This window comes from Chionomys nivalis, chromosome 4 (genome assembly GCF_950005125.1).
Source record: "Chionomys nivalis chromosome 4, mChiNiv1.1, whole genome shotgun sequence".
Lineage (NCBI taxonomy): Eukaryota > Metazoa > Chordata > Mammalia > Rodentia > Cricetidae > Chionomys > Chionomys nivalis.
This window is the reverse complement of record NC_080089.1, coordinates 76,996,484-77,002,483: the sequence shown is the minus strand read 5'-3', so window position 1 is coordinate 77,002,483 and position 6,000 is coordinate 76,996,484.

Genomic DNA, 6,000 nt, shown 5'->3' with positions numbered 1-6,000 from the left:
TGACATTGCTCTCCTGAGCTGATGAGATGACAGTTCTAAGTTCCTTCTTGTAGGTGGAAGTTTCTGTCCTGCTAGCAACTCCTAAATAAACACACTGAGGATTATATTAATTACAAGTGCTCTGTGAATAGCTCAGGCTTATTATTAACTAGCTCTTAAAACTTAAATTATTTTATTCTTATTAATCTATGTATTGCCACATGACTCATGGCTTTACCTGTCTTCCAGCATATCTACCTTCCTCTGTGTCTCCTGGTGACTCCACCGACTCTACCCTTCTTCCTCCCAGCATTCTCAGTTTGGCTGTCCTGCCTACACTTCCTGCCTGGCTATCAGCCAGTCAGTTCTTTATTCATCAGTGAGAGTAATATATATTCACAGTGTACAGAAGGACTATTTCACAGCACCTTCTTCCATTTATGATAACCAAAATTTCTCTACACATCGGTGTATGTCTATTGAAGGATGCTATCACCCCATCCCCACCTTGCTGGGAAGCACTGGGTTATCCTGAACAAAGGAGGGCTAAGGTTAACCAATGCTTAGTCCCAGTCCTTGTAGGTAGAGATACATAGCATTCATGGAAAGCCTCTCACTAATTTCTAAAACTCAGGCAAAACTTGACTCACATTTCCTAGAACGTATTAAGTTTGATCTTTGGCCTCAATAACACCTCTCCATCACTGATGTCACTCAAACTCTTAGACCCTTTCAAATCTCTCTGTGCCATTGTTTTGTTTTCCCTGGTTTTGGGAGGGTTTCCTTGTAAGCAGAGTTTTCCTGTCCTGCAGCCACTCTCAAATAAACACATTGAGGCTTATATTAATCATAGATGCTTGGCCAGTGGCTCAGGCTTATTACTAACTATCTCTTACATTTTAAGTTAATCCATATTCCTTATTTACTCTCTGCCATGCAGTAGTAAATAAAACTTATTAGCACGGCATGTTCGTCTCTTGTTCCCACTATGTCTGACTGGCAACTCCTGACTCTATCCTTCTTCCTCCCATCATTCTCCCAGTCTGGCTCTTCTGCCTAACTTTATCCTGTTTAGCTAATAGCCAATCAGCTTATTTTTTAAGCCAATCACAGCAATGAATCTTCACAGTGTACAAAAGGATTATCCCACAGCATTTCCTGTGCTGTAGGCTGCCTCCTGCAGACGGGGAGGGGTCTTGTGGGTGCTTGCTTATAGCATCATTAGAGTTTTTAGAGGAGGAGGGACTCAAGGTGACTGTCCAGTACTTGCCTCCTTCTCCGCAGAATCCAGCAAAGGCACCAGGCGTAGAGCTGCATTTGAGGTGAGGAACCATGCGAGAACACTGGGAATCAATGTGAAAAAAAACAGAAGAGCTAAAATTCAGAAACTTGGGATCAGCATAGTAAGAGAAACAGAAAGCCCTAGGGACTGCCACCCAGCTCCCCTCCCCTCTGCAGCAATATTAATGAGAGGGTCTGAGAAAATGCCATCAACGCAGATGTGAGCAATCCTGGCTGAAAGTTTCACAATGCTACCAGGCTTGTAGCTCACTGAGATAAGTCCCCAAAAAAATCTGCATGGTACCTTATTTTAGGGGAAAAAATTATGTCATCTTCCAGGGAATCCTCAGGGTACTGCAGGCAGTTGCTCTCTTGAAGAGGGAACTGCAGACTCGACTCTGGCTGCTTCAAGGTTTAGGAACCCTCGTATACTCCCTTTCCTGGGCTTCCGCAGACATTTCTACTGCACTGACTCAGGGAACAAAGTATCCTCATGACCCAGCTTGACTCAGCCAAGTAACTGTGATGGAAGCCCAAACACAGCAGATGGGTATCACAACATGGAGGAAAACCAGAGGGGCATTGCTCTCATGAAGCAGGAGTTCACAGCACTTGCTCTTGAGACCAAGGGTGTGGCCAGCCCTATGCAGATGTGTAGTAGGACCCAGGGCAGATGTCCATGTGGTCTCTCTACCCTTTCTTTGGTTCCACACTCAAGCAACGATTACTGACAGGACCAGGAGATGATTCTGAGTTCTTATGACTGTCCTGCCCCAGAGGGATTGAGGGGCAGGACTAAACAACACCATGGCTTTACCATCTCCTCATCTTCAGGCAGACAGAACAGAACGGGGCTTTTTATGAGGATTCTGGAACTGGAACTCAGGTGTGGGTGATTAGGTTTTACTGCGTAGCCAGCTTCCCCAGGCTTCTCCTTTTTAATTTATCTATTTACTTACCTGTCTGTCTGTCTATTCTGAAACAGTCTCTCACTGAACTTGAAGCTCATCTGTTAGGCTAGTGTGGCTGACCAATGAATATCAGCCCTTATTCAGACTCGCACTACTACGCCAGGCTTTTACAAGGTTCTGGGGCTCTGTGCTCAGGACCAGGGTGTACACATCACAGGCCCCTTTCTGCCTGAATTATCTCCTAGCCCCAGTTTCATTTTTAATGGCTCAAATGAGGCTAGGCATGAGGGCTAGAACAGATAGTAACAATAAGCCAATGATCAGAAAGAACTGGGCACCACACAGAAGTTATAAGACTTTATAAGGCTTTGTGACCACCAGCCCAGTAGAACTCATATTCTTAGATCTGTGTTGCATTTCCACCTCGGAGCCTCTTCCCTTCTCCTGACCCCAAATCTAATAGAGATCTAATCAGTTATTTACACTTACTGGAAATGTCATTTCCTTTAAGGTTTACAGGCTTCACTCCCCAACCAACTGTATCGGAAACCTGCTTGTTTCTGTAGTAACCTATACTTTCCCACTCAGATCACCCTAGTCTAAACTGTTTAGTTAGGATCAGAGATGAAATGGCCAGCTGAGAAAGCAAGCGGCTGTCTCAGGAAGGGGTGTACCTGCTGGTGCCTCGGCGGTGCCTCAGGCTGCCTGACCACATAAAGTAAATATATACAGCTCTTCAGCCAAACCTCAAAACCCTGCTTCCTGTGAAAATATGTTTTTACTAAATATTCACCCTGGAGATTTAAAAATAAAGGAATGCAGACTTTCCTTCTTTCTTCTCCTTTGTGGGGTAGCCCCCAAAGTGAGGTGGGTCAACACCATCTGATTAGAAGGAGGACATTGGCCTTTGTTAAGACCTAACTAAGGGAGCCGGAAGGAGTAGAGGAAGGGGAAACTGGTCAGGATGCATTGAACAGGAGAAGAATCTATTTTCAATAAAAAGACTGAATTAATTATACTTTGAAAATGACATTTTTAGTTGAAAAAGAATTCTATCCCTTTTCCCCTTCCTTTGCTTCCTCCAACACCCCCCAGTTAACCCTCTCCGCCCCTCCACTCTCAAGTCGATAGTCTTTTTTCTTTGGCTATTATTGTTACATACATGTATGCGTGCATGTATGTGCATGCACAATTAAAAATTCAAAATCACGTTTATAGGGAAAGTTCCCTTTAAGATATCTGAGTCATGAACTTGTGATATGGTTTATCAAGGAAGGTGATAAAGATTAAATTACACCAAACGGAATTGTACAGACCCTGAAGACTGAATTTGATCCATAATTACTGTTGCCAGGACAACACAGCATCAGCAACCATGTGCTCACTGCAGCTACCATCACTCTTCTACCGTCCCACTAAACTCCGTTTCTCTCTGCCTCAAATGTTGCTCTCTAGTTCCCATGGTTACCATTTGTTCCCAAGAGTTCTTACAATGGCCATGTTCAGCAGAGTCACAAAGCAGGACCAGAGATGATCTACAGAAGTGTTTTATTTAGCTCAATTAGGAAGACTTTTGTCTTTGAAATCTGAGCTAGCGTTTTAGAATTGGAAGGCTTTATAGAACCGGTTTTCTTAAAAAGTGGGAAAGTTTAGTGATACTGGGGCTGGGGAGATCATTAAATTAAGATCAATTACAGTGACTTCTGGGGAAGGAGGCTGTGCAGTCCAATCAGCCAGGTCCTCATCCCACACACGGTGGACAGATTCCCCATATGCAGCTTATAGACAGTCACGCAGTGTCTCACGCTGGAGTAATGATCAACACACTAATAGGCACTGGCCAGAGCTGGCATAAGCTGGGCAGAACAAAAGGCTCTGGGCCTTAGCCCACAATGCTTTCAGACATTTTTTTACATCGCTTATTTATTTATTTGTTTGTTTATTTATTTATTTAATGTGTGTGTGTTTCCAAGACAAGGGCTCACTATGTTTCTCTGACTGTCCTGGAAGTCATTCTGTAGATCAGGCTGGCACTGAACTCAGAAATCCACCTGCCTCTGCGTCTCAAGTGCTGGGATTAAAGGTGTGCACCATCATACTTGGCATTATTATTTATTTTCATGGTATGTATGTGAATGTTTGCCTGTCTGCATGTATGTATGGCATGTATCCATGTATGTATGTGTACCTCATGGGTGCAGTGCCTTAGGAGGACAGAAGAGGGTGTCTGATACCCTGAACTGGACTTGAAGCCAGCTGTTAACTGAACAAAGGTCTTCTGTAAGAGCAGCAAGTGCTTTTCATTGCTGAGCCATCTCTCCCTCACCCCTTAATAATAATAATAATAACAATAATCAATAAAATAAAAAACCAGACAACAACAATATATTTTATATAATAATATATAATAACATTATTGTTGGGGATCAGTCTTCAAGGAGGGAGTTGCCTGCATGGAATTCCCATTTTTCCTGGTGATGTTGATTGTCTGTCACCCCTCAACAAGACTAGTCTTAAAATGAAGGTTTCATTGGCAACAGCAGCTGCTTCCCTCTCCCTACCCCCAAACAAAACAAAATTGCTTGATTGGAAGTATCAAGAAATAATATTGCCTGACTTCCTTTGGTAGTTAAACAGTGATATTTTTTCCTTTGGAACCTGATTCCCAGGAATTAGGAGATGTAAAATGTTTCAAAAATTGAATATCTTGACCTGGGGAGATGACTCAGCAGATAAAAAGCTTGCCCCAAATGCATGAGGGCCAGAGTTCATATGCTCAACCTAGTCTGCCTGCATTCTGAGTACTCAGGAGACAGAGAGCATCTAGAGCAAGCCAGATAGCTAGGTGAACTGAATTAGGGACCTCCAGGGTCAGTGAGAAACTCTGCCTCAACATATAAGGAGGTCACCTATGTCAGTGCTGGCCTCTACAGGACAGGCATCGTCACACACATGCATGCTTACCTGCTCTCTCTCTCTCTCTCTCTCTCTCTCTCTCTCTCTCTCTCTCTCTCTCTCTCTCTCTCTCTCTCTATGTCAGTGCTGGCCTCTACAGGACAGGCATCGTCACACACATACATGCTTACCTGCTCTCTCTCTCTCTCTCTCTCTCTCTCTCTCTCTCTCACACACACACACACACAAATACACACACAATCATACACACAGACACTTGTATCCACACAAAATACACACACTCGTACTCACACGTAAGCGGAAAATTTTAATAATCTAAGGATGAGGTGGTGATGAGAAGCTGAAGAAAATATAAATTACTATTCTGACTATGATTCTGTGGGGGAGGGGTTTTTATTTGTGCAGCAATCATCATATCAACAAGGTGAATAAAACCTGAGCTAGTTCAAGTAAAGAAAAAAAAAACAAACAAAAAAGACTGAGGGTCTAGAGAGACAGTTCAGCAGCTAAGAACATCTCCTGCAAAGCACCCAAGTTCAGCTCCCAGCACACATGTAGCTCCAGCTCCAGGGACTCGGAAACTTCTGACCTCTGTGGATGTTCATACTCACAGACACATACATACTTATAGTTAAAAACAAACAGATCCTTAAACATAAGATGAAAGGCACAAAAAGATAGAAAGACCTTCCATGCTTATGGGGTAGAAGATTTAATGTTAAAATGCTCACACTTCCCAAAGCACTCTATAGATTCTGTGCAATCTCCATGAGAATCCCAAAGCATTTTTAGCAGAGCTATGGAAAACAATATTAAGGTTATATGGAAGCCCCATCCCCACTCCCAAAACCCAAAGAGCCAAAGCAGTCTGGGCAAACAGAGAAAAGATGGAGGCTTCACAACCCTTGACCTT